Raw genomic sequence first — 13400 nt, 5'->3', positions numbered from 1 at the left:
GGTGCTTAAAGTGTTGATAATTGTGTTTTAGGTACAAATTTAAGAATTGGATAAATAGAGGGTCAAAACTGCAATTTAGGAGAAAATATGGGCGAAAAGTGAAGAATTACAAAATCTGAAGAATTAGAGCCCAGACGGCCGTCCGAGAAATACACTAGGAATTCGGACGGCCGTCTGAATATTTTCATGGGAAGAACAAAGTCTCTGGAATTGAGACGGCCGTCTGCAATTTGAACTGCAAATCCAGACGACCGTCCGAGAAGACGTAGAGGCACCGTAAAGGAATTTTAATTGCACAAGGAAACAACTTTCTTCTCCAAGTTTTCCACCCTATATAAGACCAAGTGAAGCACACAATTGATCATCTATCTTTTTACGCAATTTCAAGAGCAAAGAAGCAATAACGAAGACGAAGGATTCGAAGACTCCAAGCATAGATTTATCTTCTATGAATTATTTTACTTGCGTTTTTACTTTATTCATGAGTAGCTAATTCGTTTATTTCTAGGATTTTACTTTGAACCCTATGTGGGATTTATGAACCCAATTCTATGATTTTATGCAAGTTTTAATTCCGGATTATTTCTTCTACTTGTTTTATTAAGTGCGTGAAACTGGCCACTTTATGTGCTTTTATATTATTGTTAATCGCATTAATTGGAAGATCGGGTTAATAATTAGAACTGTGTTTTAGAATTATTGGCCACATAGGAATATAGTTAATCTCTTAGGTAGCCATTATTGAGATTTATGCTTAATATTGTGTTCTAGAATTAATTGCGCAGGAATACAGTAATTGAATCTAGAGTATTAGAATCGTAATACATGTGGAAGCGGGTCATGATTAATTTAGCATCTCAGGTTAATAATCTGAGTTAATCACTTGCATAACTGAAGGAATTGGGGGAGTAATAATCATATAGGGGAAAGAATAAAATCCTAGGCTTGCCTTCTCTTATTAAATCTTCGTTTTTATTTATTTCTTGCTTTTGTCCTTTTGATTTGCTTTATAATTTAGTTTAGTTAATTTAGTATAATTCTTTATCTTTCGACTATGTAGGGTGGGCTTGATAACAATTGGTAGAATTTAGTGTCTAGGATTAGATACTCTCTGTGGGATCGATATTCGAACTTTTAGTCCACTATATTACTTGTAAGATACGTGCACTTGCGTGTAGGTATTCCAACCAAAAGGTTTTTGGCGCCTTTATAAGGGAATATTTTAATTATTTATTTTATTCTAGCTCTAAATTTGAAAAAAATTCACCGATTTAATGTTTTTTTTTTAGGTACCGTTTTATGCGCAGGAGACTCGATCTCGACAAAGAACCGTTTGGTCCCGAAATCGAACTTACTTTTCGAGCCGCTAGGAGACTTCAACACGCAAAATAATATAATGGAGGACAAAGAACGCAGAGACGCCGAGGGTTATTTACTCGATGCCAACAGAAATCAATTCCAAGACCAACACCCACGGCTTCCACTACAGCCAGCAGTTAGGCCACGGACACTTCAAGACTACATAATCCCGACTCTTGATGGATTCCGCCCGAGCATCCAATATCCACCCATTGAGGCACACAATTTTGAGATGAAGCAAGGCCTCTTGACGATACTCCAAAATAACGGTTTATTTAGTGGATTGGCAGGTGAAGATCTCCATCCTCCCATTGTCAATTTTCTCGATACCTGTAATTTCCATCGTCAAAACGGCGTTTCTCAAGAGGCTCTCCAATTAATTATTTTCAAGCGCTCCCTACAAGGAAGAGCTCGCCAGTAGTTGATGTCCCGAGCCCCCCACTCTATCTCGTCATGAAAGTTTACAGCTCACCAGAGAAGGACGAGAGAATACGATGAGATATTCAAAATTTCATCCAAGATCAAGGGGAGCCATTATTCGAGGCATGGGAAAGATTCAAGACCCTTTTGAGGTAGTGTCCAATACATGGATTAGAGTAATGGCGGCAAATCCACATCTTCTACCAAGGAATTAACGAGAATGCAAGAACCGTTTTAGATGCATCAACCGGGGGTAATTTTTTGAGTCAGTCGATACGGGATGCATTTATTATGTTGGATCGAATTGCGCAAAATAGGTTTGCCAAATCAAGCGAAAAGGACGGTTAGTGGAGCCAAGAAGGTTCCCAGAGTTTTGGAATTAGATGCAATTACAGCCCTTCAAGCTCAAATGACCCAAATTGCTCAACAAAATCAACTCCTTCTCCAACACATCAAAGTAAATACACCACAGCAAGTCCAAGCCGTGGATTCTCCATGTTGTGAAATATGCGGTGGAAATTATTACACGCTCCAATGCCAACAAGATGTGGAATCGCTCAACTACGTCAACAATGCGCCTCGCCAATTCCAAAATCAAGGATGGAGGTCACAAGGGCAATACAGAGGAAATCAACAAGGCCAAGGGTATCAAAGACCTCAAGGTAAATTTCAAAATCAAGCCCCTCCTCAACAATGCTATCAAGACAACAAACCATCGGCCCAAAAATCAAATACGGAAGAGATATTGGCCCAATTTAAGACCACTACTCAAGCCACGCTGTGAAATTTGGAGACTAAATTGGCACAAATAGCATCGAATCAAGAGAACAATCTGGCAGGAGCATTGCCATCAAATACGGAAGAACTTCGAAAGCAAAAGTTCGAGACCTGCCAAGCTATCAATTTCAAGATCTATGAAAAAAAAGAAATTCACATTAAGCCGCAAGTCACTGTAGCCGAATGGGTGGAACCGATTCCATATCCCCAAAGATTGCAAAAGAAAAAGATCTAGGTCGAGACGTGCCAAGCAGTCACCTTGAAGAACGGTAAGCAATTGGAGGAAGCCCCACGAAAAGAGAAGAGAAATACGGTAATCGAGAAGCCGAAAGTGATTGAGAAAAAAAAATCAACTCATGAAGAGCCACCATCAACAGTGCTTTCACGAGCCCCTCCAATTCCATATTCTCAAAAGTTTCTAAAGAAGAAGCTCGATGCCGAATACCAAGGCTTCTTGGACAAGTTGAAAGAAATTCGCATAAATATTCCATTCATCGAAGCACTTCAAAAGATGCCAAAGTGGCTGGAATTTCTCATGGACCTCGTGACAAAGGGGAAGAAATTGCAAGAGCACGAGATGATCCAACTCACGGAGCAATGTAGTGCAATTCTTACATGACCCCTTCCACAAAAACTCGACGATCCAGGTAAGTTTACTATTCCTTGTACTATAGGAGGTAAAAAATTTAGATCACTCATTGATTTAGGTGCTAGCATTAATCTTATGCCTTATTCCATTTTTAAAAATCTTGGGTTAGGTGAGATTGAACCGACGGCTATACTCATCAATTAGCCGATAGGTCTTTAGTTTACCCAAAAGGTATTTTAGAGAATGTGCTAGTAAAAGTTAAAAAAATTATCTTCCCTGTTGATTTCGTTATACTTGATATAGATGAGGATATGGAGATACCTCTTATTGTAGGGAGACCGTTTTTAGCCAAGTCGAAAACTCTAATTGATTGTGTTAGTGGTGATCTTACAATGACGGTGCATGATCAAACGATCAAATTTAATGTTTTTAGTGCTAATAAAAATCTATATGATAATAATGATTGTTTTGCTATTGATCTTATGGATTTTACAAATCATCAAAATTTTGATGTTTTAATCTTGGACCATGGGAAAGCATCTTTAAGTGCAGGAGATGATGGCGGAAACGGGAGTCGGAAGGAGAAAGTTTATTTTGTGGACTCAATTTCAATCCCTTCGAGAGAAAGTCATAAGAGTTGGGGTGTTAACGGCGATGAAAGTGCAAGGAGGATGTTGCCACCCAAAAAATCAAGCAAGCCACGAGAGAAGACCTATTCAAGCTATTGGGGTCGTAACGATAAAGTCAAAGGGAAATTGCACAAATGACAATTTGTGTTATTGTGCAAATCCCGTTTTTGGTTATTCCCAAGAAAGCGCAAATCAAAAAGGTCGGAACCATTTATTGTCGAAGAGATTCTTCCTCACGAATTAGTCAAGATAAATGAGCGAGATTCGAATTGTACGTTCAACGTGAAAAGGAGCCGGCTCAAACCTTATTGGGAAGCGAGTAAAGATTTCCAAGTGACTTCGGTCACTTTTGCTTAAAAATAAATAAGCAACGTCCAGCTGAAGACTTTAAACTTAGCGCTTCTCGGGAGGCAACCCGAGCTTTATTGTTTTCATATTTTTTTTTAATTTTATGTTTTGTTTTTATTTTTATAGGCATGCATACTAATTATTTTAATTGATTTTTTTTTTCCAGGGTCAAAATTTTGATCAGGAGGTCCAGACTACCGTCCGAAAAACTCACGAAGATTGAGACGGTAGTCCGGATTTTAGTTCAAAATCCCATACTGCCGTCTGAAATCCCGACTCACGAAATCAACCTACGTATTGTGAGACGGCCATCCGAATCCTAGCACAACATCTGGGACGGCTGTCCGAAAGGCAGACCGAAAAAAGGGAAATCAGAATTTTCCCACATAAATTCTCACACCCCAATGACGACCATTCCGACTAAATCAGGTGTTTTCTATCCTTAAACTTTGTGCTAATTTCGTTGAGGGCAACGAAAATTTTAAGTTTGGGGGTGAAAAAACTATTTTTGTGCTTATTTGCTTTAGTTGCATGCCGTACGTTTTTATTTTAGATGTTTTATTTATATTTTTTTATTGCTTTTATCGGATTTAAAAAACGTGCTTGAGTCGAATGCATCGATGAGTTATGATGATGAGAGATGATCAATGTTTGATGATGAGATTGCTTGTTTTTTTGTTATAAAGATTAGATGTTTGTTTAGCTTTCGATTCAACGGAACTTAGAAACGAATTATTGCTAGGAATCACACCTTGTGCATTGCTTTGGTTGAATGTTTTATATTTAAATTTGGAATTAATTTGTGTTAGATCATGCTATGTTCGGTTTTAGAGCTCACCTTATAAAACTTCTGATACGAAATATTGAGTAGTGAGTGATTTGGGATATGATTTGGGCCATATTTTAACCGTTCGAGCATTTCAAGCCGACTTTTTTTTATCGAAATTACCCTTAGAACCTTGATTTGAGTCTCGGAGAAAAGGTGTTCTTTCTTTTAGCCAATGTGTATAAGGTAGAATAAATGGAGATTCTTGATCTTCCTCTTTTGGGAAAATATATATATATATATATATATATATATATATATATATATATATATATATATATATATATATATATATATATATATATAAGAGAAGAAGAAGAGATGGCTAGAAGGGAGAAGAAAGAACTAGTTGTTGAATTGCTTTTGAAAGCTCGATCCATTGCCTAAAGAGCAAAAGTGGAGACTTTTGAACTTTTGAGAATCGAGTTTATTAAAGTCCTTAGAGGTGAATTCATTGTTTCAAACGCCTATCTTTCAAATTTTGGCGTAATCACCTCAATTCAAGAAGCATAGCCACTTATACCCATATTTCCTACCTCGAACCAAAGAGCCTAACAATTGAAAGCCAAAAAGCCCCAATGATCCCAATAGCTTAATATTCGATATTAGTAGAGTAGAAGAATTTGGTGAGTATTTGGAGTCAAACATGTGCATGTAAGCATAAATTTTTTCTATCTTTAATTTACAAATATTGGATGCTTGAAGCAATTGCATGATTTGTGGTTTTTGGGAATGGTAAGTGACTAAGTGCTTTGAATTTTGAGCTTGCGAATGCATAAGAATTGTCATTATAATTACAAGCTCTGAAAACGTGAAGTTGAACATTAATCTATGTAATGAGATGTAGTAGTTGAGTTATTTGCTTATGAGTAGATTTTGCTTGAGGACAAACAAAAGTTCAAGTTTGGGAGTGTTTTAAGTGTATATTTTTGCACTTAATCATATCTTTTAATTGGAGTTTTTTGTGTATTTTATTGATAATTGGTGTTTAAAGTGTTGATTTATTGTATTTTAGGTACAAATTGAAGAATTCGATAAATAGGGGGTAAAAACTGCAATTTAGGAGAAAATATGAGCGAAAAGTGAAGAAGTAAAAAATCTGAAGAATTAGAGCCAGACGGCCGTCCAAGAAATACACTAGGAATTCTGATGGCCGTCCGAATATTTTCATGGGAAGAACAAAGTCTCAAGAATTGAGACGGCCGTCTGGAATTTGAATTGCAAATCCAGACGGACGTCCGAGAAGACGTAGAGGCACAGTAAGGGAATTCTAATTGCACAACGAAACTATCTTCTTCTCTAAGTTTTCCACCCTGTATAAGACCAAGTCAAGCACATAATTGATCATCTATCTTTTTACGCAATTTCAAGAGCAAAGAAGCAATAACGAAGACGAAGGATTCGAAGACTCCAAGCATAGATTTACCTTCTATGATTTATTTTACTTGCGTTTTTACTTTAATCATGAGTAGCTAATTTGTTTATTTCTAGGATTTTATTTTGAACCCTATGTGGGATTTATAAACCCAAATTATATGATTTTATGCAAGTTTTAATTCCGGATTATTTATTCTACTTGTTTTCTTAAGTGCGTGAAACTGACCACTTTATGTGCTTTTATGTTATTGTTAATCGCATGAATCGGAAGATCCGGTTAATAATTAGAACTGTGTTCTAGAATTATTGGCCACATAAGAATACCGTTAATCTCTTAGGTTGTCATTATTAAGATTTATGCTTAATGTTGTGTTCTAGAATTAATTGCGTAGGAATACATTAATTGAATCTAGATTATTAGAATCGTAATACACGTGGAAGCGGGTTATGATTAATTTAGCATTTCATGTACAATTTGACCTGCTACAGGTTTTTCCTGCCAAACGAAACTGCATCATCTAAGACTCATATTTAAGAGTGACAGACGGAGAGTTTTATTTCTACACTCCACTGTATCTTTTTTATCTAGTGTTTTTGCTGTTGTTTGTTGATGCGTATTAAAGTCCTGGTATTGTAGTTCGTGTTTTTAAGAACGTTGTTGCGAATGCACTTTTGCGGACGTTTTTTTACATGTACGTTTGTGCATGTCCATTTGAGCGAGTGTGTTTGTGCATGTTTGTTGATTTGTATTAATGTCCAAGGATTGTAGTTTGTATTTTCATGATCCTTTTTGCGAATGCACTTTTGCGTGAGTACTTTCGTGCATGCTTTTGTACTCTTACTTATGTGCGTATCTTTCTAGCGAGAGTTTATGTACACGTTTCTTGATGCGCATTCATGTCCTCGAACTGTAGTACGTGTTTTCATGATTGCTTTTGGAATCCAATTTTGACCATGTTTGAGTCCGAATTTGGATTTTTGCCGTTAGACAGGAATTGTAGCTAGCTAAAATAGCTTTCTAATGCCGCCGGAACCAGTTGATTTGGAATCCGGATGAGAAAGTTATGCTCGACTTCGTGGACGCACATTACCAAAGATGTTGAGGGATTCTCTCTTCTAATTTTATTTTATTTTCCTAATTGCAACTCTTTTCTTACTCTTTGATCATTTTTGCTTCCTGGACACCTAATTTTCGATTTGTACCTATAAGATACCAAATCCACTAATTCAAACAAAAATATAAATTAATCCAAAAAAAAATCCACGTAAACGTAAACGGAGAGTTTTATTTCTACACTCCACTGTATCTTTTTTAACTAGTGTTTTTGCTATTGTGTGTTGATGCGTATTAAAGTCCTAGTATTGTAGTTCGTGTTTTTAAGAACGTTGTTGCGAATGCACTTTTGCGCATGTTTTTTTACATGTACGTTTGTGCATGTCTATTTGAGCGAGTGTGCTTGTGCATGTTTGTTGATTTGTATTAATGTCCTAGGATTGTAGTTTGTGTTTTCATGATCCTTTTTGCGAATGCACTTTTGCGTGCGTACTTTCGTGCATGCTTTTGTACTCTTACTTATGTGCGTATCATTCTAGTGAGAGTTTTTGTGCACGTTTCTTGATGCGCATTCATGTCCTCGAACTGTAGTAAGTATTTTCATGATCTCTTTTGGAATCCAATTTTGACCATGTTAGAGTCCGAATTTGGATTTTTGCCGTTAGACAGGAATTGTAGCCAGCTGAAATAGCTTTCCAATGCCGCCAGAACGAGTTGATTTGGAGACTGGATGAGAAAGTTATGCTCGACTTCGTGGACGTACACTACCAAATATGTTGAGGGATTCTCTCTTCTAATTTGATTTTATTTTCTTAATTGCAACTCTTTTCTTACTCTTTGATCATTTTTGCTTCATGGACACCTAATTTTCGATTTGTACCTATAAGATTCCAAACCCACTAATTCAAACAGAAATATTAATTAATCCAAAAACAAAATCTACGTAAACGTAAACGTAGAGTTTTATTTCTACACTCCACTGTATCTTTTTTATCTAGTGTTTTTGTTGTTGTTTGTTGATGCGTATTAAAGTCCTAGTATTGTAGTTCGTGTTTTTAAGAACGTTGTTGCAAATGCACTTTTGTGCATATTTTTTTACATGTACGTTTGTTCATGTCCGTTTGAGCGAGTTTGCTTGTGCATGTTTGTTGATTTGTCTTAATGTCCTAGGATTGTAGTTTGTGTTTTCATGATCCTTTTTGCGAATGCACTTTAGCATGAGTACTTTCGTGCATGCGTTTATACTCTCTCTTATGTGCGTATCTTTCTAGCAAGAGTTTTTGTGCACATTTCTTGATGCGCATTCATGTCCTCGAACTGTAGTACATATTTTCATGATCGCTTTTGGAATCGAATTCTGACCATGTTCGAGTCGGAATTTGGATTTTTGCCGTTAGACAAGAATTGTAGCCAGCTGAAACAGCTTTCTAATGCCTCCTGAACCAGTTGATTCGGACTCCGGATGAGAAAGTTATGCTCGACTTCGATGACGTACACTACCAAAGATGTTGAGTGATTCTCTCTTATAATTTGATTTTATTTTCCTTATTTCAACTCTTTTCTTACTCTTTGATCATTCTTGCTTCCTGGACACCTAATTTTCTGTTTGTACCTATAAGATACCAAATCGACCAATTCAAACAGAAATATAAATTAATCCAAAAAAAAAATTCCACGTAAACGTTAACGTTGAGTTTTATTTCTACACTCCACTGTATCTTTTTTATCTAGTTTTTTGCTGTTGTTTGTTGATGCGTATTAAAGTCCTGGTATTGTAGTTCGTGTTTTTGAGAACGTTGTTGCGAATGCACTTTTGCGGATGTTTTTTTACATGTACGTTTGTGCATGTCCATTTGAGCGAGTGTGCTTGTGCATGTTTGTTGATTTGTATTAATGTCCAAGGATTGTAGTTTGTGTTTTTATGATCCTTTTTGCGAATACACTTTGGCATGAGTACTTTCGTGCATGCTTTTGTACTCTTACTTATGTGCGTATCTTTCTAGCGAGAGTTTTTTTGCACGTTTCTTGATGCGCATTCATGTCCTCGAACTGTAGTACGTATTTTCATGATTGCTTTTGGAATCCAATTTTGACCATGTTCGAGTCCGAATTTGGATTTTTGCCGTTAGACAGGAATTGTAGCCAGCTAAAATAGCTTTCTAATGCCGCCAGAACCAGTTAATTTGGAATCCGGATGAGAAAGTTATGCTCGACTTCGTGGACGAACAATACCAAAGATGTTGAGGGATTCTCTCTTCTAATTTTATTTTATTTTCCTAATTGCAACTCTTTTCTTACTCTTTGATCATTTTTGCTTCCTGGACACCTAATTTTCGATTTGTACGTATAAGATACCAAATCCACTAATTCAAACATAAATATAAATTAATCCAAAAAAAAAGTCCGCGTAAACGTAAACGGAGAGTTTTATTTCTACACTCCACTGTATCTTTTTAAACTAGTGTTTTTGCTGTTGTTTGTTGATGCGTATTAAAGTCCTGGTATTGTAGTTCGTATTTTTAAGAACGTTGTTGCGAATGCACTTTTGCGCATGTTGTTTTACATGTACGTTTGTGCATGTCTATTTGAGCGAGTGTGCTTGTGCATGTTTGTTGATTTGTATTAATGTCCTAGGATTGTAGTTTGTGTTTTCATGATCCTTTTTGCGAATGCACTTTTGCGTGTGTACTTTCGTGCATGCTTTTGTACTCTTACTTATGTGCGTATCATTCTAGCGAGAGTTTTTGTGCACGTTTCTTGATGCGCATTCATGTCCTCGAACTGTAGTACGTATTTCCATGATCTCTTTTGGAATCCAATTTTGACCATGTTCGAGTCCGAATTTGGATTTTTGCCGTTAGACAGGAATTGTAGCCAGCTAAAATTATGGGGTGGGTTTGGTAGGGCAACCGTACCAAACCCGTCGAATCACTACCACTACCGAACTTTCGGTATTATAAAATCCATTACCATTGCCCTACCAAAAAGTTCGGTATACCGAAATTCGGTATACCATAAGTTCGGTACGGTAGGGTATGGTAATGATAATTACCAATTTATGTTATCTACTATTTAAGTCTAAATTGAATATCATTTTTTTCAAATCAATTCAAGGTATACATGTTTAAAATGTACAAAACTAGTTTTTTAAAATATAAGTATTCTAAATATATGTTCTTAATTTACCCAATATAAAATATTTCTTAAATAAAATTATAACATAATTTTTTTTAACGTCAATTATATCATTATTAATGAAAGCAACTTAAAATAGTTTTGACATATCTAATGAGTATAATTAATATTAACTAATAGTAGTTAATTAGGATACTATATTGACTTTTTAAATATGATATAAGAATTATTAAAATAAAATTTTATTTATTAATAATATTTCGGTACAGTAGGGCAAAATACCATTTTAATAATATTGAGTGCCGTTGCCCTACCAAAACATTTCGGTAGGGTACGGTAGGGTACGGTAATAATTCGGTAGAAATATTTCGGTAGAGAATCGGTAGGGCTCGGTAGGGCAACGGGTTGGTAGGGAAATTTGGTAAAAAAAACCCAAAGATGTTGAGGGATTCTCGCTTCTAATTTTATTTTATTTTCCTAATTGCAACTCTTTTCTTACTCTTTGATCATTTTTGCTTCCTGGACACCTAATTTTCGATTTGTACCTATAAGATACCAAACCCAATAATTCAAACAGAAATATTAATTAATCCAAAAACAAAATCTACGTAAACGTAAACGTAGAGTTTTATTTCTACACTCCACTGTATCTTTTTTATCTAGTGTTTTTGCTGTTGTTTGTTGATGCGTATTAAAGTCCTAGTATTGTAGTTCGTGTTTTCAAGAACGTTGTTGCGAATGCACTTTTGCGCATGTTTTTTTACATGTACGTTTGTGCATGTCTATTTGAGCGAGTGTGCTTGTGCATGTTTGTTGATTTGTATTAATGTCCTAGGATTGTAGTTTGTGTTTTCATGATCCTTTTTGCGAATGCACTTTTGCGTGTGTACTTTCGTGCATGCTTTTGTACTCTTACTTATGTGCGTATCATTCTAGCGAGAGTTTTTGTGCACGTTTCTTGATGCGCATTCATGTCCTCGAACTGTAGTACGTATTTTCATGATCTCTTTTGGAATCCAATTTTGACCATGTTAGAGTCCGAATTTGGATTTTTGCTGTTAGACACGAACTGTAGCCAGCTGAAATAGCTTTCCAATGCCGCCGGAACGAGTTGATTTGGAGACCGGATGAGAAAGTTATGCTCGACTTCGTGGACGTACACTACCAAATATGTTGAGGGATTCTCTCTTCTAATTTGATTTTATTTTCTTAATTGCAACTTTTTTCTTACTCTTTGATCATTTTTGCTTCCTGGACACCTAATTTTCGATTTGTACCTATAAGATTCCAAACCCACTAATTCAAACAGAAATATTAATTAATCCAAAAACAAAATCTACGTAAACGTAAACGTAGAGTTTTATTTCTACACTCCACTGTATCTTTTTTATCTAGTGTTTTTGCTGTTGTTTGTTGATGCGTATTAAAGTCCTGGTATTGTAGTTCGTGTTTTTAAGAACGTTGTTGCGAATGCACTTTTGCGGATGTTTTTTTACATGTATGTTTGTGCATGTCCATTTGAGCGAGTGTGATTGTGCATGTTTATTGATTTGTATTCATGTCCTAGGATTGTAGTTTGTGTTTTGATGATCCTTTTTGCGAATGCACTTTTGCGTGAGTACTTTCGTGCATGCCTTGTACTCTTACTTATGTGCGTATCTTTCTAGCGAGAGTTTTTGTGCATGTTTCTTGATGCGCATTCATGTCCTCGAACTGTAGTACGTATTTTCATGATCTCTTTTGGAATCCAATTTTGACCATGTTAGAGTTCGAATTTGGATTTTTGTCGTTAGACCGGAATTGTAGCCAGCTGAAATAGCTTTCTTATGCCGCCGGAACCATTTGATTCGGACTCTGGATGAGAAAGTTATGCTCGACTTCGATGACGTACACTACCAAAGATGTTAAGGGATTCTCTCTTCTAATTTGATTTTATTTTCATTATTGCAACTCTTTTCTTACTCTTTGATCATTCTTGCTTCCTGGACACCTAATTTTCTATTTGTACCTATAAGATACCAAATCGACCAATTCAAACAGAAATATAAATTAATCCAAAAAGAAAAAATTCCACGTAAACGTTAACGTAGAGTTTTATTTCTACACTCCACTGTATCTTTTTTATCTAATGTTTTTGCTGTTACTTGTTGATGTGTATTAAAGTCCTAGTATTGTAGTTCGTGTTTTTAAGAACGTTGTTGCGAATGCACTTTTGCGCATGTTTTTTTACATGTACGTTTGTGCATGTCCATTTGAGCGAGTGTGATTGTGCATGTTTATTGATTTGTATTCATGTCCTAGGATTGTAGTTTGTGTTTTCATGATCATTTTTGCGAATGCACTTTTGCGTGAGTACTTTTGTGCATGCTTTTGTACTCTCACTTATGTGCGTATCTTTCTAGCGAGAGTTTTTGTGCACGTTTCTAGATGCGCATTCATGTCCTCGAACTGTAGTACGTATTTTCTTGATCGCTTTTGGAATCCAATTTTGACCATGTTCGAGTCCGAATTTGGATTTTTGCTTTTATACAGAAACTGTAGCCAGCTGAAATAACTTTCTAATGTCGCCGGAATCAGTTGATTTGGAGTCCGGATGAGAAAGTTATGCTCAACTTCGTGGACGTACACTACCAAAGATGTTGAGGGATTCTCTCTTCTAATTTGATTTGATTTTCCTTATTGCAACTCTTTTCTTACTCTTTGATCATTTTTGCTTCCTGGATACCATATCCACGAATTCAATCCGAAATATAAATTAATCAAAAAAAAAATCCACGTAAACGTAAACGTAGTGTTTTATTTCTACACTCAACTGTATCTTTTTTATCTAGTGTTTTTGCTGTTGTTTGTTGATGTGTATTAAAGTCCTAGTATGGTAGTTCGTGT

This window comes from Erythranthe guttata, chromosome 2, assembly GCF_056151865.1.
Source record: "Erythranthe guttata isolate IM_541 chromosome 2, IM_541, whole genome shotgun sequence".
NCBI classification, from domain to species: domain Eukaryota; kingdom Viridiplantae; phylum Streptophyta; class Magnoliopsida; order Lamiales; family Phrymaceae; genus Erythranthe; species Erythranthe guttata.
The sequence above is the reverse complement of the archived record's forward strand: the minus strand, read 5'-3'. Positions refer to the sequence as shown.